The 20,989-nt window shown below is 37.3% G+C and overlaps 1 protein-coding gene and 1 pseudogene across 3 annotated transcripts in view; one reads left to right on the forward strand and one right to left on the reverse strand.

The window, feature by feature from the left end:
* LRP1B (LDL receptor related protein 1B) overlaps nt 1-20,989 on the forward strand; it is a 2,070,111-nt gene that overhangs the window by 1,618,807 nt on the left and 430,315 nt on the right. The gene's annotated exons all lie outside the window — the stretch shown is intronic.
* LOC145543415 (protein CFDP2 pseudogene) overlaps nt 1-20,989 on the reverse strand; it is a 48,479-nt pseudogene that overhangs the window by 3,207 nt on the left and 24,283 nt on the right. The window contains exon 2 of one of the 2 annotated variants that reach the window (XR_014080703.1): nt 7,034-8,604. The exons of the other annotated variant lie outside the window; for it this stretch is intronic. The product of XR_014080703.1 is annotated as a protein CFDP2 pseudogene, transcript variant X1 (transcript). Of the gene's footprint in view, nt 1-7,033; nt 8,605-20,989 lie in introns of those variants that run through there. 2 annotated transcript variants of the gene reach the window in all.

A 20,989-nucleotide genomic window follows, 5' to 3' on the forward strand; every position in this document is an offset into this window, starting at 1 on the left:
CACCAAATCTGCCATAAAGTTGTGTCAGTGCTGAACCATGAAAAACCTATACTCCTTCCTATGTGGGTGGAGCAGAATCAAGTTAAGTTGCTCTAGCTGTGAAAATCAGCATACAGTAAGGGGCACGAGGATAGCTGGCGGAGCCCTAATTCTCAAAGTGAGATCCTAGGCATCAGCTGGGAACCATTTAGGGAATATAAATTCTCAGCCCCAGTTGCTCCAAAGCTACCAATAAGAAGCTGTGGGGTGGCGCTCTGCTGCCTGTGTTCCTGCAAGCCCTACAGCTGACACTGATGCATGGATCACTGCAGTAGAACCTGTTGAAAGCATGGCAGAGAGACAGGCCCGGTGTGGCAAAGGACAGTCATTATAAGTTGGTTTGATAATGGTGCTTTTAAAGAGCTAGTGAAGATTAAAGCCTGTTTACAGGGAGAAGAAAACAGTAGCGATAATGTCAAATAATAATTAATAAAACATGCCCAGTGATCAACAATGTTGGCCAATGATATTCCGTGGTAAAGTTTTCTCAAAGTTGAGGAATTATCTAGTCATGTATAAGACAATAATGTTTTGATGCTGATAATGAGAGATATCATGAGTACCAAGAGGGCACTCACAATACGTGTTCGGAAATTCTCTCACGGTGTACTTTTGAGAGACCCACTAAAGAGAAGTGCTGTTTGGTGCCCATGCTTGTGCGAAGGTCTCCTTAGAGGGGAAAACAAACGAGGGAAACAAATGACAGTGGTGTAACGGGATCTGTTTGACAAAAACACTGAGAAGGAATTTTGCTTTAGATATGAACATAAGTGTAAGACACAACATACCCCATCCCAACCCCCCCCCCAAAAAAAAACACGTAGGGGCTTTAATTACATGCAGATTCAATATATTAGAACCATGTTATCTATTTTCCAATTATTTGTCTACTTTAGAAGGCAAACTGGTTGTTTGATGATAATCACATATGTTTTTTTGCCTCCGATTCTGCTCAAAAGACTTTCTCAAACTTGCAGCTGAAAGGCACGGTGATGCTCACCTCCTTACCCCATTCTCAGTGAGAATGTGAGATACTTCTGTGTCTATGTCTGTGAGATACTTCATCTATGTGTTTTAGATTATGTGTTGTGTTGTTTTCTTCTAATCAAAATACTTGCTTTTATGATATGTTAGTTCTTTGAATTTGTGAAAACTACAATCCTCTGCTTTTCCTTTCTTCATTTCCCCACACTTACCATTTGGGAAACTATATCTCCCAAAGTAAAATGAAATTCTGCAACTTTTCATCTCCCAAGCTTATTGCCAGGTTTTTCAGTTGTGTCCTGGAATAGTTTAAGGAACTGTTTTTTGTTTTTCTTTTTCCAAATATATGATCAGGACTAACTATAGTCACCATGCTATATATTACATCCTCATGACTTATTTATTTTATAACAGAAATCTGTGCCTTTTGACCACTTTCATCTATTTTACCCACATTCCATACTTCATAAAAAATACATTAAAGCCCATTGTTTGAGGAAAATGGTTAAGTTACTCTTTAAGAGAACTAGGGAAAAGACAATGGGATTGAAAAACAATGTGTGCTACTATTTTTTTTTTTTTTTGGTCCCATCTTTTGGCTTGCAGGATATCAGCTCCCTGACCAGGAACTGAATTTGGGCCATAGCAGTAAAAGTGTGGAATCCTAAGCACTAGGCCACCAGGGAATTCCCAATGCATGTTACTTTCTACCTTAATATACTTATCCTATTTCTTTTGGCTAACCACTCCTGTTATTGGTTATGTTTCTTAGTCCAGCCCATCGGCCTTGTAATCACAGGAAATCTCTCCTTAATACTGGTAGCAAGTTCTCAAACATCACTAGAATTTAATGGCGGTGTGAATTTTTGCTTTGTAGTCCCCTTAAATTTTTTCCAAGTTATTTTAGTGGGAGACGCTTCATCAGGCAATTTCGTCAGGCACCATTTAAATCAAGTTCCCCAGGCTTTTATATACTTCAGCCAAATGGCACACTCACTTTTCCTGGTTCTTTAGTCCTAGATTGACCTAGGAATATGTATATATCACATATTTTATATACATATATATAAATGAAATGCTCTAGTTTTATTGCTTATAAGTTTTAATACTACCAAGCCAGTCTGTAAAATGATTTATCTAAGCTTTTTCTTTCAGTGCTGGTTGAATTGCCTTTATCACTTTTTCTAAGTTTCTGATTAATCTCTGCCTTTTACATTAGAAAACATAGAAAATGCAAAGACTTATCTAGAGATTAGAACCAAAAAAGACTTTGTTGCCAATAGAATATTGTTTTGAGAAAATTTTATATTTGCTCCATTAAAATAGTCTCTACTATTATATAAAGTTTATTTTTTTAGTATAATATATATATATATTTATGAGAGCAGAGGGTACTCTAAATGTACATATTTGTCAAAGGAGAGAAACATTAAAGCAGTAGTTTATTTACAAATGCAAAACAAAAATGAGTTTCACTTATATCAATTTTGAAAGTCAGTGTAATAAATTGAATGATTTGTCCTGAAGTTTATTTTCCTGCTACAAATACCTAGCATAAAACATGTTAACACAAAAGTACTTCCCCTTTTGTCACCAAACTCATAACCATACAGATGTATATTTTACTTGTTTAAGGAAATATAAAATATGTAAAACTGCTTGCCAAATAAACACATAAAGCTTTTGTAATTTTCCTGTTTGGTGAGCCAGAATTATAATGGCTTAGTAGATTCCAAGGGTCTAGAGAGGAAAAACCAATGTAATTTGGTGAGCATCCAAATTATGTGTTTCTGAGCTATTATGGTTTTATATTAATATATAATACAACAAACAGGGAAATAAAGGAAACAAACTTGACTAGCAAGTGAATTCATTTTTTTTTTTTTGCCTTAAACAAAGACCAAAAGCAACATTCTGAGTTTTTAAGAGAAAGAAAATTATGTTTTCTAGAACTTTCAAATACAGAATTAGCCCCAATTGTTACATTCAGTAGTATGCAGACAGGAGAAAAATTAGAATGTGCGATTGAAGAAACATCTCAATATTTCTTTTCTTGAAAGTGCCACTGGTGGGGTATAATTGACACCACACAGATAAACCCTGGAGAAGGAAATGTCAACCCACTCTAGTATTCTTGCCTGGAGAATCCCATGGACAGGCTGAGCCTGGCAGTCTATAGTCATGGTGTTGCAATAATCACACATGACTTAGCAACTAAACCACTACCACAACCACCACTATACAGATAAAGAATAGTAGTGCCAATGGTAAAGAACAGGGAAGGTGGCATTTCAGAGATATAGAGAATAAAGATCACAGGAATCCATGGTCATTTAAATGTGGTAAGTAGAGGGAGGGAATATTTTTATGTTACTCTGGTTTCTTCTCGGAATTAGTGAGGAAATCACTACTGAGATAGGAAATACAAGAGGCAAGGCAGGGGAGGGGAAGGTTTTGAGAACATTTTCCTTAGTTTTGTCTTGGATTTGTTGAGTTTGATGGACCTATAAAATATCTATGATAAAATATTTTAAAAAATAGTTTTGAATATTAGCCTGGAGTTAAGAATGCATTGGAGGTCAAAATTCTAGAGAGATAATTTGTTCAGTTCTACCTTCAAAATAAATCCCAAGTCAGTCCATTTCTCCCCACCTCATTGCCAATATCCTTGTATGGCATTATAATCATTCATCTGAAATATAACTGCAGACATTCTCCAATTCTTACTTCTATCTTTATAAATTATGTTCTATATAGCGCCCAGAGCAATATCCCTTAAGAACAGGATTAGTCATTTCTCTCCTTAAAGGCTCTACACTGCAATCAAATGAAACTTAATACATCTTGCTTTACCTTTAAAAACTTTTCATAATCTGGTTCTTAGTCTGTCAAACAATTCCCGTATGATTCTCAAGACTTGAGGTCAACTGGACTTCCTTCAGGTTTTAAGGTTGTCTTCTGACTTCAACGTGTATGATTTTCTTTTCCTGAAAGAATCTTTTCCAACAGGTTACCCCTGAATTTTACCCCACGCTTTGCTTTCCCCCATCAGTCCTTTCCTTATCCTTCATGGCTCAGTGTAAACATAACTTCCAGAGAATGATCTGATCACCACATTTTCCCTTACACTATTCAACCTGTATGGATGTGAGAGTTGAAATACAAAGAAAGCTAAGCACCGAAGAATCGGTGCTTTTGAACTGTGGTGTTGAAGAAGACTCTTGAGAGTCCCTCGGACTGCAAGGAGATCCAACCAGTCCATCCTAAAGGAAATCAGTCCTGAATATTCACTGGAAGGACTGATGCTAAAGCTGAAACTCCAATCCTTTGACCACCTGATGCAAAGAACTAACTCATTTGAAAAGACCCTGATGCTGGAAAAGATTGAAGATGGGAAGAGAAGGGGACAACAAAGGATGAGATGGTTGGATGGCATCACTGACTTAATGGGCATGAGTTTGAGTAAACTCTGGTAGTTGGTGTTGGACAGGGAGGCCTAGCATGCTGCAGTTCATGAGGTCGCAAAGAGTCAGACACGACTGAGCGACTGAACTGAACTGAAATGATTCACCCCATTCTACAACTCAGCATTACTTCTATTTCCTGGATGTTTGATACAATGTTTACATTCCTTTGAACTTATTTTTTGATTTGGGTCTGACTTGTCCACTAGACTGTGGGGTTCACAAGAGCAGGAACCATGTCCCACTTGAGTCTAGCATAGTGAAATTCACTCAGTCGTGTCTGGCTGTGACTCCATGAACTATACAGGCCAGAATGTTGGAGTGGGTAGCATTTCCCTTCTCCAGGGGATCATCCCAACCCAGGGATCAAACCCAGGTCTCTCGCATTGCAGGCTGATTCTTTACCAGCTGAGCCACAAGGGAAGCCCTGCCTCGCATATGGTTAGACAAAACTCCCTGATTTCCCAGTTGCCCAGGACTCTACTTTCTTGTGCTGGCTGACCGGCCATATTTGTTAATAACACTGTCTAACTGTTACAATTGTCTTGGTTTGGATAATAAATTATATGTCAGCTCATGTATAACAGACAGTCAATAAATATTTGTTGAATAAATGAATGAATGAGAGGCTCTAAACACAAAGACATTAGAAAAAATATATATAGAAAAAAAGAGGAGAATTTGAAATTCAGTCCTATGATGCACTGACCAGCACAAAGTGTTCAGTTCAGTCGCTCAGTCGCGTCCGACTCTTTGCGACCCCATGAATTGCAGCATACCAGGCCTCCCTGTCCATCACCAACTCCCAGAGTTCACCCAAACCCATGTCCATCAAGTCAGTGATGCCATCCAACCATCTCATCCTCTGTCGTCCCCTTCTCTTCTTGCCCCCAATCCTACCCAGCATTAGGGTCTTTTCCAATGAGTCAACTCTTTGCATGAGGTGGCCAAAGTATTGGAGTTTCAGCTTCAACATCAGTCCTTCCAATGAACACCCAGGACTGATCTCCTTTAGGATGGATTGATTGGATCTCCTTGCAGTCCAAGGGACTCTCAAGAGTCTTCTCCAACACCACAGTTCAAAAGCATCAATTCTTTGGTGCTCAGCTTTCTTCACCATCCAGCTCTCATATCCATACATAACCACTGGAAAAACCATAGCCTTGACTAGACGGACTTTTGCTGGCAAAGTAATCTCTCTGCTTTTCAATATGCTATCTAGGTTGGCCGTAACCTTCCTTCCAAGGAGTAACTGTCTTTTAATTTCATGGCTGCAATCACCATCAGCAGTGATTTTGGAGCCCCCAAAAATAAAGTTTGACATTGTTTCCCCATCTATTTCCAATGAAGTGATGGAACCAGATGCCATGATCTTCGTTTCTGAACGTTGAGCTTTAAGCCAACTTTTTCACTCTCCTCTTTCACTTTCATCAAGAGGCTCTTTAGTTCTTCTTCACTTTCTGCCATAAGGGTGGTGTCATCTGCATATCTGGGGTTATTGATATTTCTCCTGGCAATCTTGATTCCAGCTTGTGTTTCTTCCAGCCCACCGTTTCTCATGATGTACTCTGCATATAAGTTAAATAAGCAGGGTGACAATATACAGCTTTGACGTACTCCTTTTCCTATTTGGAACCAGTCTGTTGTTGCATGTCCAGTTCTAACTGTTGCTTCCTGACCTGCATACAGGTTTCTCAAGAGACAGGTCAGATGATCTGGTATTTCCATATCTTTCAGAATTTTCCACAGTACATTGTGATCCACACAGTCAAAGGCTTTGGCATAGTCAATAAAGCAGAAATAGATGTTTTTCTGGAACGCTCTTGCTTTTCCAATGATCCAGCGCATATTGGCAATTTGACCTCTGGTTCCTCTGCCTTTTCTAAAACCAGCTTGAACATCTGGAAGTCCACGGTTCACGTATTACTGAAGCCTGGCTTGGAGAATTTTGAGCATTACTTTACTAGCATGTGAGATGAGTGCAATTGTGCAGTAGTCTGAGCATTCTTTGGCATTGCCTTTCTTTGGGATTGGAACGAAAACTGACCTTTTCCAGTCCTGTGGCCACTGCTGTGTTTTCCAAATTTGCTGGCATATCGAGTGCAGCACTTCCACAGCATCACCTTTGAGGATTTGAAATAGCTCAACTGGAATTCCATCACCTCCACTAGCTTTGTTCGTGGTGATGCTTTCTAAGGCCCACTTGACTTCACATTCCAGGATGTCTGGCTCTAAGTGAGTGATCACACCATCGTGATTATCTGGGTCGTGAAGATCTTTTTTGTACAGTTCTTTGTGTATTCTTGCCACCTCTTTTTAATATCTTCTGCTTCTGTTAGGTCCATACTATTTCTGTCCTTTATCGAGCCTATCTTTGCACGAAATGTTCCTTTGGTATCCCTAATATTCTTGAAGAGATCTCTAGTCTTTCCCAATCTGTTGTTTTCCTCTATTTCTTTGCATTGATCGCTGAGGGAGGCTTTCTTATCTCTCCTTGCTATTCTTTGGAACTCTGCATTCAGATGGGAATATCTTTCCTTTTCTCCTTTGTTTTTCACTTCTCTTCTCTTCCCAGCAATCTGTAAGCCCTCCTCAGACAGCCATTTTGCTTTTTTTGCATTTCTTTTCCATGGGGATTGTCTTGATCCCTGTCTCCTGTACAATGTCACGAACCTCTGTCCATAGTTCATCAGACACTCTGTCTAGCAGATCAAGTCTCTTAAATCTATTTGTCACTTCCACTGTATACTCATAAGGGATTTGATCTAGGTTATACCTGAGTGGACTAGTGGTTTCCCCTACTTTCTTCAATTTAAGTCTGAATTTGACAATAAGCAGTTTATGATCTGAGCCACAGTCTGCTCCTGGTCTTGTTTTTGCTGACTGTATAGAGCTTCTCCATTTTGGCTGCAAAGAATATAATCAATCTGATTTTGGTGTTGACCATCTGGTGATGTCCACGTGTAGAGTCTTCTCTTGTGTTGTTGGAGTAGGGTGTTTGCTATGACCAGTGTTTTCCCTTGGGAAAACTCTATTAGCCTTTGCCCTGCTTCATTCTGTACTCCAAGGCCAAATTTTCCTGTTACGCTAGGTGTTTCCTGACTTCCTACTTTGGCATTCCAGTTCTCTATAATAAAAAGGACATCTTTTTTGGGTGTTAGTTCTAGAAGGTCTTGTAGGTCTTCATAGAACCGTTCAACTTCAGCTTCTTCGGCGTTACTGGTCAGGGCATAGACTTGGATTACTGTGATATTGAATGGTTTGCCTTGGAAACCAACAGAGATCATTCCATCGTTTTTGAGATTGCATCCAAGTACCGCATTTTGGCCTCTTTTGTTGACCATGATGGCTACTCCATTTCTTCTAAGAGATTCCTGCCCACAGTAGTAGATATAATGTTCATCTGAATTAAATTCACCCATTCCAGTCCATCTTAATTCACTGATTCCTAGAATGTCGACGTTCATTCTTGCCATCTCCTGTTTGACCACTTCCAATTTGCCTTGATTCATGGACCTAAGATTCCAGGTTCCTATGCAATATTGCTCTTTACAGCATTGGACCTTGCTTCTATCACCAGTCACATCCACAGCTGGGTATCGTTTTTGCTTTGGCTCCATTCCATCATTCTTTCTGGCGTTATTTCTCCACTGATCTCCAGTAGCATATTGGGCACTTACTGACCCGGAGAGTTCATCTTTCAGTGTCCTATCTTTTTGCCTTTTCATACTGTTCATGGGGTTCTCAAGGCAAGAATACTGAAGTGGTTTGCCATGCCCTTCTCCAGTGGACCACGTTCAGTCAAACCTCTCCACCATGACCCATCCGTCTTGGGTGGCCCCACACGGCATGGCTTAGTTTCATTGAGATAGACAAGGCTGTGGTCCATGTGATCAGATTAGCTAGTTTTCTGTAATTTTAGTTTCAGTCTGTCTGCCCACTGATGCCCTCTCGCAACACCTACCATCTTACTTGGGTTTCTCTTACCTTGGACATTGGGTATTTCTTCATGGCTGCTCCAGCAACGTGCAGCTGTTGCTCCTTACCTTGGACAAGGGGTATCTACTCACGACGGCCCCTCCTGACCTTGAATGTGGAGTAACTCTTCTTGGCCCTCCTGTGCCCATGCACAAAGTGTAAATACATATAAAATCTATTTCAGAGAGCAAAACTTGCCACCCCAAAATGTCTCTGACATGTGGCTTGTGTCTAGCTGAAACAAGCAGGGGCCAAAGGACTCCAGAAGAAACTTTGACCTCTCCTCTAACTGCCTAAAAAATTTAGATAGAGGACCTGTTCCTGAAATAGAGCTTTCACTAGAGTTAGTTGCTGTTGTATGTGACTTAGTGACTACTAAGTCATGTCTGACTCTGACCCCAGGGACTGTAGCTTGCCAGGCTCCCCTTTCCATGGGATTCCCCAGACAAGAATACTAGAGTGGGTTGCCATTTTCTTCTCCTGTTAATTAAGAGAAATACTATTTTAATTGTATATTTCAATTAAATATTAATTTATTGTATATGTTTAATATTTAATTGAAATTTACAATGTAAATAGTATTTATCTTAACAATACCATTTAAAATTACCAAATTAGAAAATTAATATTAGAAAAAATAATAGTGAAAAATAGCATTTAAACTTTTTGTTCAGAATTAGTTCTTTATATACAAGTTTTTAAAGTTCTAAAAATTCACTTAGAATGGATATGTAATACGTGTGAGAAAATATCTAGAATTTCTTTTAGATTTTTTCACCTTTAAAAGTATATATTTTGCCATATTTTGACATTAAGAAGTGTTATTACCATATACCATTTTGAAATATTTTCAGCATTCACTCAGAAAAATATTGTGCCCACTGGTCATATAAATTTATGTGAATTATCTTGAGAAATATGTTATTTTTTTCTAAAATGCTTAAGATATTTAGACAGATACATTTTATAAGAAAGCATTTAAAGGCAGACTTTTAAAAATAACTTTGCAGGGTGTTAATGAATAAGATGTGTTTTGATTTATAATCTCAGAATTTTCACTACATTTAAATGCAAAAAATAATTAGAAAATTATTTTACTTAATTATAACACATTTCTTATTAGTGTTTAAAGTACCAGATTTTATTTCTTCAAAGCAGAAGTTTGACTTAACCACTTAATTTATTCTAGAAAATATCAAAAAATACCAAGAAAGTAGTATTTCAATGAACATATGTATTTGCTTTGTATATACAGGAATGTATATATGTATAGGTATGTATGTATACCTCAAAATGAAACATATATACATACATGTCTTCCACACTCATCTGTACATACAAACTTTGTGCATGTATGTGTGTGCTCACACACATTTACCTTTATGTGTATATCTATCCAGGGATAATTATGTAAGTTGTAACTTTATTTCAAAAAATAAACAATATAGAAATCTACATTAAGGAAAGTAAATGATAAAAGAGAAATAGTTGCTTTTTGTTTTAACAATAAAAATTAGAGTTTATGTTTTGTTGGCATTAAAAATACTAATGCTACATGTGAGTTGTATTTACAGAAGAAAATGGCCTATAATAGAGACAGCTTGGTTTAAAAAAGTACATAGACTTTGGCATCAGACAGATCTGACTTTGAATCTGGCCATTTGTGTGAGCTTGGAGAAGTTTGTAGCTCAATTGGTAAAGATTCTGCCTGCAATGCAGGAGATCTGGGTTCGATCTCTGTGTCAGGAAGATCCTCTGGAGAAGGAAATGACAACCCACTTCAGTATTCTTGCCTGGAGAATCCCATGGACAGAGGAGCCTGGCAGGCTCCAGTACATGGCGTCGCAAGAGTCGGAAAAGACTTAGTGACTAAACCACCACAAAGAAGTTATTTAACTCTTTATCTCCATCTGCTAAACTAATACTACATACTACCTACAGACAGTAGCACATTGATAAGCAATATTAGGGACTCAAAATGTAACTTCTGTACTCAGGGCTCAAACCTGTGGTGGTCAGATATACCTGTTACATTTTAAAGGATATTCTTGGACCCAAGAATTCCAGAGAATTATTAGGGTGATCTTAAAATTGTGTTTCTGAAAAACTAGCAGTATTTAATAACATTTAACTAAGGCATGAGAGCTAAAGCCTGAAACCAAAGAGTTGACATTTAGGAACATTTAGAAATAGTTGTTTTCTCTATTGGTCTGTTTGGGAGGATGGAATTATAAAATAGATCTTTGACTATCATATAAATGAATTAGGTTTTATTACATGCCAGACCTTTTATGATAGATTGTTAGTCTATTCAAAATCTACAAATTATACAATTAAAATAAGCATATAATATGAAACTATATTCCTGCATATTACAGGAGTTATAGTGAGAATATGAAAACTTAATAGCAAATAGGAGATCTCTCTAGTTTTAGAAATTAGGACAAATTATTGAACAATGTCCTAAAAAATAAGATAATTTGATATCAAGAATACTAGAAAACAGTTAATGAGGAAAGAAAGACATTTCTTACTCAGAGAAAGTAGGAAAAAAAGGAGATTGAATATATTAAAAAACATGAAAAACCAGAAGTTAATAAAGATCATATCTAATGGTGACTGTCTATTCAGCCAAGAAGGAAGTTCATAGCATACCAAACACTACACTGTGCACATTATTTCCAGAATGTCATTTAATATCTGCAACTACAGTGTGAGATAAATAAATTATTATTGCCTTATTGCAGATGAGAAAACTGAGGATTAGAAAGGCTAAGTAATTGCTAACAGTCACATGTTTGGTAGAGCAAAAATTTAGACTTGGAGTTATTTGACCTCTGAATTTCACCTTTTAAGCATTATCCCCTACACCTTCTACACAGAGTACCAGGTATTTATTTCACTGTCACTTTGACACTGACATTTTAACTTGGATATTTGGGCTCCATATTTATATATGCCAACCATTTAAGTAACAATTTGACAGGTGTAAATTTTCCAAGACGATTCCTTGATCAATTTTCTATACAGTGCTCCTAAAATGTTCACAGTTTTTTCCATGCTTTAAACATTTTAATGTATTATTTTTATAGGAGTCTATTATTTTTCATGTAAATTGTATAATGAAAACTTCATTCTTTTGGCTGATTTTTTAGATCCTCCAGTTATGCAGATTAAATTGTGACAGTATGCATTTTCAAATGTAGCCATTAAAATTCTAACAAGATCAATTTTCCAGGGTTGTAAATTGTAGATCTTAATTATATCACACAATCTTAATTTTTTGCCAAGTTTAAATTTTACTGTATATAGTTTTCATCACTGTCCATTTTATTTTGTTCTGATTGTATCCCTGACATCCAATTTTTGAGGGTCAATATTTACAATATTCACTGTTATTAAGAAGACGTAAAAGGTCAGTTTTCATTCCAGTCCCAAAGAAAGGCAATGCCAAAGAATGCTCAAACTACCACCCAATTGCAGTCATCTCACACGCTAGGAAAGTAATGCTCAAAATTCTCCAAGTCGGGCTTCAGCAATATGTGAACTGTGAACTTCCAGATGTTCAAGCTTGTTTTAGAAAAGGCAGAGGAACCAGAGATCAAATTGCCAACATCTGCTGGATCATTGAAAAAGCAAGAGAGTTCCAGAAAAACATCTCTTTCTGCTTTGTTGACTATGCCAAAGCCTTTGACTGTGTGGATCACAATAAACTGTGGAAAATTCTGAAAGAGATGGGAATACCAGACCATCTGACCTGTCTCTTGAGAAACCTATATGCATGTCAGGAAGCAACAGTTAGAACTGGACATGGAACAACAGACTGGTTCCAAATAGGAAAAGGAGTACGTCAAGGCTGTATATTGTTACTCTGCTTATTTAACTTATATGCAGAGTACATCATGAGAAACGCTTGGCTGGAAGAAGCACAAGCTGGAATCAAGATTGCCAGGAGAAATATCAATAACCTCAGATATGCAGATGATGCCACTCTTATGGCAGAAAGTGAAGAAGAACTAAAGAGCCTCTTGATGAAAGTGAAAGAGGAGAGTGAAAAAGTTGGCTTAAAGCTCAACATTCAGAAAACTAAGATCATGGCATCTGGTCCCATCACTTCATGTCAAATAAAAGGGGAAACAGTGGAAACAGTGTCAGACTTTATTTTTTGGGGCTCCAAAATCACTGCAGATGGTGATTGCAGCCATGAAATTAAAAGATGCTTACTGCTTGGAAGGAAGGTTATGACCAACCTAGATAGCATATTAAAAAGCATAGACATTACTTTGCCAACAAAGGTCCGTCTAGTCAAGGCTATGGTTTTTCTAGTAGTCATGCATGGATGTGAGAGTTGGACGGTGAAGAAAGCTGAGCACCGCAGAATTGATTCTTTTGAACTGTGGTGTTGGAAAAGACTCTTGAGAGTCCCTTGGACTGCAAGAAGATCCAATCAGTCCATCCTAAAGGAGATCAGTCCTGGGTGTTCATTGGAAGGACTGATGTTGAAGCTGAAACTCCAATACTTTGGCCACCTAATGCGAGTTGACTCATTGGAAAAGTCCCTAATGCTGGGAAGGACTGGGGGCAGGAGGACAAGGGGATGGCAGAGGATGAGATGGCTTGATTACATCACTGCCTCAACGGACAAGGGTTTGGGTAGACTCTGGGAGTTGGTGATGGACAGGGAGGCCTGGCGTGCATGTTCATGGGGTTGGAAAGAGTCGGACATGACTGAACGACTGAACTGAACTGAACTTGAGGAAATTTTTATTTTATTGCAAGATTTATTGATTACAGTTTTAGCAATATCACTTTTATTTTCTGTTGCTTATTTTTAATGTACCTAATTTTTCCCTAATGATTCAATCAGACCGTCCTTATGTCTGAATGTCTAAAACTAAACATCCTGCTCATGTTTCTCTGTTATAAAACACTGGGGTTTTGAAAACTTGAGGAAAGTAGAGAAGGAACAACTACTACAACAAATGTAAGGTGAATTCAGCTGGAGCCTTTTAAAAATTTCCTGACTATTGCTAAGGGGAAAAATCATATCTTTTAAAGGGAGCATAGCACTTTACCAAATAGATTCATACACAAGTAATCCTTGTTTAATAGTGAACATATTAAATAGTGTAATAGACAGTGTTTTTTATTCGCTCTTCCATATCACTAATCCTATAGCTGCCTCTCTATAATGTGTCACAACCCTCTTTTCCAAAGCATATAATACATACCCTTCACCCATGCCCATGTTTTCTGGAAAAACATTTCACTACTGCTTGCAAACAAAAAATTTCAGCTACCATTTTGTGTCTATCTATCATTTTAATGCTTTGTTCCTCTTGTTCCATCTTTGATATCTACTGCTGGACTTATGCAGCTCATGACATTTTTTTAAAATAACACTTTTATTGAGGTATAATTCATCCCTTCAAAGTTTATCAAGAATTCCCCAAGAAATATCAATAATCTAAGATATGCAAATGACACCACCATTATGGCAGAAAGCAAAGAAGAAATAAAGAGCCTCTGAATGAAAATGAAAGAGGAATGTGAGAAAGTTGGCTTAACACTAAACATTCAGAAAACTAACATCATCACTTCACTTCATGGTCCCATCACTTCATGGCAAATAGATGGGGAAACAATGGAAATAGTGACAGACTTTATTTTAGGGGGTTTCAAAATTATTGCAGATAGTGACTGCAGCCATGACATTAAAAGATGCTTACTCCTTGGAAGAAAAGCTATGACCAACCTAGGCAGGATATTAAAAAGCAGAGACATTACTTTACCAACTCAGGTCCATCTAATCAAAGCTATGGTTTTTCCAGTAGTCATGTATGAATGTGAGAGTTGGACTATAAAGAAAGCTGAGTGCCAAAGAATTGATGCTTTTGAACTGTGGTGTTGGAGAAGACTCTTGAGAGTCCTTTGGACTGCAAGGAGATCCAACCAGTCCATCCTAAGGGAAATGAGTCCTAGGTGCTCATTGGAAGGGCTGATGCTGAAGCTGAAACTCCAATACTTTGGCCACCTGATGTGAAGAACCAACTCAATGGAAAAGACCCTGATGCTGGGAAAGATTGAAGGCGGGGAGAGAAGAGTACAACGGAGGATGAGATGGTTGTATGGCATCACTGACTCGATGGATCTGAGTTTGAGCAATCTCCAGGAGTTGGTGATGGACAGGAAGGCTCGGTGTGCTGCAGTCCATGGGGTCACAAATAGTCAGACGCGACTGAGTGACTGAACTGAACTGGAAGTCTACACCTCAGTAGTTTTCAGTATATTCACATAGTTGTGCAACCATCACCATTTTCAATTTAGAACATTTCATCACCTCATAAGGACACTCTACACATCTGTAGCCACTTTCTAATCACCCAACTTTTACAGATGTGGAAAACCACCAACATATTTTTCTGTACACAGATTATTAGGCTATTATCAATATTTCATAGAGCTTCCCTGGTGGCTCAGATGGTAAAGAATCTGCCTTCAATGCGGGAGACTGGGGATCGATCCCTGGATTGGGAAGATTCCCTGGAGAAGGGAAAGGCTACCCACTCCAGTATTCTTGCCTGGAGAATTCCATGGACAGAAGAACCTGGCAGGATACAGTCCATTTGGGTCACAAAGAGTCAGACACGACTGAGCAACTTTCACTTAATATAACTTGATATTTCATAAAAATGAAACATATAATACATGGTCTTTTGCGACTGGCTTCTTTTACTTAGCAAGGTCTCTTTTTTCATATTCCTTTCATGTTGAAGCATCCATGTATTTTTATTGACAAACACTGTCACATTATACATACATGACACATTTTTGTTTATTCATTGATTGACGTATACGTGAGTTGTTTCTACTTTTTGACTATCATAAATAATGTCGTTGTTGACATTTGTGCACATTTTTCAGTAGACATGATTTCAACTGACTGAGGTTAAAAGTTTAAAAATTGAAATATTGGTTTTCAATAGCATCAGTTCAAAACAAGTATTTCCTAGAGTGAATCAAAGATTAGAGAAATGAATTTATGCCTCCATCCCAAATGTTATTTAAATTATAAATTTCACAGCTTTTCCAGAGGACAGATATTATTTCCAGTTTTGCAGATAGTAAATAAGTTCTGAATCAAGCCATACATCTCATGATCCAGTTGTAAAACTGGAACTGGAAAGCAAATCTTCATAGCTCAGCTTATCTACAATTTTACATTCAAATATGGATTTGTAGGGGATCAATGTATATAAGAATTGTGTGTGATTTTTCCCCAGAGGTATTACTCAACCCTGCTGGATCCAATGACATAATTTTATGATTAAGTACAGACAATTAAATTGACAATAGAAATACTGACAAAGATTCCAGGATGCTGCAAAAGCATATGGAGATGTTCATTCTGGTGTCTGTCTGGTTATAAATGAAATCAGGATTTGAGTTATAGGGAAAATAGAGAAGACATCAGTGGAGGGAGTCATTATATCAAATAACATTTTTGTTATAAAGAAATGTGAAGAAAAAGTAGAAATTCAGGAGGTAATTATGAGGAAGATTTTGTATTTAACACCTTAGACAGGAAACAGTGAAACTAATATTTTACAATGGTGTTATTTTACCAAATAATTTAAAAACTTAGATTAGAAAAAAAAAATGAAAAGACAACAGAATGCTTTAGAATCTCTGTAAACACTCAAATACTCATTTCATTGTGGCAAAAGGCATAGGATCATATACCAGATCATGTACACAGTTTGCACATTGAAATCCTGTGTTTGATTAAAGTGAAACGACTGATGTTCCTTTGAGAATATATTTTTTTTAAATCCGCAATGGCATAATAGTGGCTTTTTGAAAAGCAATTTTATAGTATTAACTATATCCACCCAATAGAATAAAAAATGAGTACAAATGATAGGACTCTTACATATTCACGTATAATCAATATCTTCTTATGGGAATGTAAGTTATTGGCCAAGTGTGGTGCTAGTGCCCTTGCACTCAGTTCTCTGACTAATGCTGATTTTTAAAGTTGAGATGCTTTTGAAAAAATAACAAAAAATTAAACAGCTGGGGAATCAGCATGCAGGGAGAAAAAGAACAAAGCTGCAAAATGAATTTACAAATATTGCTAAAAGAACTGAGAGAAAGTTGCTGAGAAGTCCAATATCCAGTGTGCTCCACTGAATAGAAACTGTTTGAAAAATGTCTACAGTGTTCAACATTATTGTGACATACTTCGCCCACATTCCACCTCCCCTCTGTTTTCTCTAACACATAAGATAAAATCATTGAGTAAATATGATTATTACCCTCTGAGTTTACTAGGTTAGAAAGATGGAACACACAATATGTTATATCCTAATAAGCTCAATATCTATGAAATTGCACATTGAAATGGTGATCATGATATATTCAGATTTAATAAGTACTCTTGCCTGGAAAACCCCATGGATGGAAGAGCCTGGTAGGCTACAGTTCATGGGGTCGCTAGGAGTCGGACACGACTGAGCGACTTCACTTTCACTTTTCACTTTCATGCATTGGAGAAGGAAATGGCAACCCACTCCAGTATTCTTGCCTAGAGAATCCCAGGGAAGGGGGAGCCTGGTGGGCTGCCGTCTATGGGGTTGCACAGAGTTGGACACGACTGAAGCGACTTAACAGCAGCAATAAGTAGGTAACAAAATTTTTGTAATTTTCCTGAATTTCTTTGTGAGAAGATGGAGCCCTGTGATGACTACAGTTTATACAAAATAGAAGCAAGTTGTTTTGTTTTTCATTTTAACTAAGCAGGAGAATTTCTAAGGCCTCACTAGGGTACCTTTGTCCACATCAGCCTGCCATTATATTTTTAAAATTTGTATTTTACTGACATTTGTATAATTAATGTAGTAGCTTCCAACAATCAGATTACATTTTATTATGTCATTTAAGCATTATATCACAAGAATAAAAACTTTTATACATGTTTATTCTGTCCTTCAAAACAAGATTTCTTCCATGTCTTTTCTAGTATCTTGTGAAGAGAAGGCAGTTAATACAACCTTTTTATTGTTGATATGAACAGAGAAGAGAGCAAATTTTGTGATATGGCCACCTTCTTAATAGCACCAACTATTAAGAATAAAATGTTTGGAAAGGAAAAAGTTTGTGATGTTACCTAATTATAATGCCAATAAGAAGGAAACATAAGCCATCTTGGATATGTACACATTTTCCCTTATTCAGGGAGAAAGAGTATAGTTTTACTTATTTTATATTCAGAATTATAAAATCTGGCTTATTTAGGCTTTAATTAAATATGAACGTTATATTTTTCCTTTCAATTAAATTGAGGTAAATAAAATCATACATATGCATATTTAATCACATAAAAAATTCACAAGTATTCATAACCACCCTGAAACAATATAACAGGAAGGTGGTATACAAAGTAAAGAAACTTATTTCAGGTAGATCAACAGATTGATAGATAGTCCAGAACAATATTTATGTGTGAATATGAGTTAAATGTTACACAAAGAAGATATGCCCTGAATATTCAGGAAATATTGTTAGTCCCTTCATCATGTGACAAATACTAAGGGTGGATTTTATCACTCTCTGATCTCACTGGGTACTGATGATTCAGGTTTCTTTTCCACATTATCATAATCCAGATGATCACCTAGGACCTTATATTTTTTTTATTTTGGGCCTTAAGAGTATCTTGGGACATTGAAGTTAGCTGTCAATTTAGGCAGTTCAGATGGGGCTCATCACAATTTCAGGGCATACAGGCCACTTCTTCTGGGTGATGAATGGGCACCAGTCATTAGGATGAACTGAACAGATGAAGTAGCTCCTCCAAACAGGTTCTGGGATACCGGGTTGAAAGGCAAGGCAAGGCCTGCTGGTGTTACTCTGTTTTCAAATAGCACTTTGGCACTGACAGAAAATGGCAAAGGAGGGATGAGTGGGGGCCATTTCCAATGCGTACTCTCTGGTCCATCCAGATGACAGATCTCATCTCAAGCCTCAGAAACCTCTATGAAGGTCTAGGCCACTCACTTCCTTTGACAAAATCAACAGCACTTATCAGATGATCTAGGGAGTTTGCTTCATCTATTTCATCTTTCATTCTCTTCTACATCTATTGTTCTAACATCAATTTAATTTGCTACATTGTTCTGAGTCTTGAACACATTTCCTTTTTTCAAATAAACCCAGTTGATTCATTTTTTTTAGGTTTGGTTTTTAGAAATATTATTTCTAATGTAAGCCTCAAAACCTATTTTTAAGTAAAAACTGAACTGCTTTTCCCATTGCAGTTTCTTAATAAAAACATCATTGCTTTTGTAGCCATGTGCATGTCTTTGACAAATTAAGAGAAAGTTCAATTAATCAGGAAATAAAGACAGAGTAGTTTTTATGTATACTCATACCTGGCAACCCACTCCAGTGTTCTTGCCTGGAGAATCCCAGGGACGGCAGAGCCTGGTGGGCTGCCGTCTATGGGGTTGCACAGAGTCGGACACGACTGAAGCGACTTAGCATACCCTCAGAAAACCTACAGTCTAGTAGAACAGAGGATATGGTATAAGACTTTAAGAGCATTTTTTTTTTCACGATGCCTAAAATATTCTGAGAGATAGATAGAGCAGCCATAAAGTCATCAGGTCCAGCTGTGACATCATCACAGAAGTTAACTGGATTTAGTGAGTATTTTGGGAAATCTTAGAAATCTTTATTCCAGTAAGCTCATCCTTTGACATCCATATGCTGAAAGGGTTCTATACTATTATGAAGGGAATTATGCGGAGGCATTTAAAAGTAAAACTTTCTATTTTAAAAATCTGTCCATTTAGACTTTTGCCATAATAAGAACTTTTATTCATCGCCATTGCTTATAAAAGAATAAAGCTTTTGATGAACTTGTGAAATCTTGGGAAGGCTAATTTCCCTCTATCCCATCAATCATTGTTCCAAGATTTAAATTTCATAAAAAGAACAACCATCTCCAAAAGCCTTTGCTCCTTAAATTGCATAGTTTTAATACTCATTTGAGCACTGCAATTTTGTGGATAGTATGGAAGACAGATTATAATTTTGTTTTTTCTGTAGATTTTTACAGTGAAGACTCTTGAATGGTTCAAATTTGATGTTAAAATGGCCTTGGTAAGTGAGGGTGCATGACTGTATATTATATTAACAAAAGGAGTAACATCGAACACCAATTCCATCCATAACATGTCACTGATAATTGACACTCAGCAGAAATAAAAGTGTTTTAGAAAATGTGCAGGAGAGGCTTTTTTTTAAAGATCAATTCATTATTTTTCTATTCATTTAACAAATACTAAATAACTATAATGGATCAGACTCTCTCCTTTATGAGGCCTAGTGATAAAGCTATGCATAACTGTGTGTGTCTGTTTGTTTCGTTTGGTTTTTTTTTGGAGCTCATATTACAGTGAGAGACTGAGATAATAAATTGACTTAAATATATTCATCAAATAGTTATAAAACTTTGGATGCAAAACAAAACAGGACAAAATAGTATATGATAGAAGCAAATGGAGTTAACAAACTAGTCAGTAAAATATTTTTTAAGTATATAGCATTTGAGCAGAAAATCTAGGGTATCAGAAGAGTAGAAGAATGAGGGTCCTAGGAAAAGTAATAACATGTGCAAAGGCCCTGAGATGGAAGCATGATTGATGAGTTGGGAAAAAGCAAGGAGTCCCATGTGGCTGGAAAGAGTCAGCAAGGGGAAAATGGAAGTTGATTAGGTCAGAATGGTGACTGGCACCAGACCATGTTGGGTCTTACCATGTGGGAAAGGCTTCGTATTTATTTGAAGTAAAACTGGGAGCTATTATGGGTTTTAGGGCAGAAATATGAAATAATATGTCCTCGTTTTAGAAGGATTACTCTACTTCTTCCATGGAGAAGATACTGAAGGAAAGTAAAGGAGAAAAGGGAAATGTTTACAACTATCTTAGCTCAGGGTATCACCTTATATGAGTTTTAGAATGTAGTAAGCACTACTGAGGCTTCCCAGGTGGCCATAGTGGTAAAGAACCTGCCTGCCAATGCAGGAGACATAAGAGACTCAAGTTTGATCCTTGGGTGGGAAAGATCCCCTGGGGGAGGGCATAGCAACCCACTCCAGCATTCTTGCCTGGAGAATCCCCTGGACAGAGGAGCTTGGCGGGCTGCAGTCCACAGGGTCGCAAAGAGTCGGAAACGACTGAAACAACTTGGCACTCATGCAAGCACTGTTCAGACAATGAAGCAAGAAAATATCTTATTTCAGATTGGTCTATCAGAATGAAGTCCATGAACTGTCAAGTCGTGTAAATAAACCAGCATAATTATGCATGCAAGGTGAGCCTAGGATTTGTATTATAGCATAAAGTCTGGGACAAGATGCCTTAGGACCCTGCAGTGTCCCAAGAGTTTCCACAATGGCCAAAAAAAAAAAAAAAAAAGCCAGACCAGGGATGATTAGCTTTTTAATTTCTAATCACTTA

Source organism: Giraffa tippelskirchi, chromosome 3 (genome assembly GCF_054371585.1).
Source record: "Giraffa tippelskirchi isolate mGirTip1 chromosome 3, T2T-mGirTip1v1.2.pri, whole genome shotgun sequence".
NCBI classification, from domain to species: domain Eukaryota; kingdom Metazoa; phylum Chordata; class Mammalia; order Artiodactyla; family Giraffidae; genus Giraffa; species Giraffa tippelskirchi.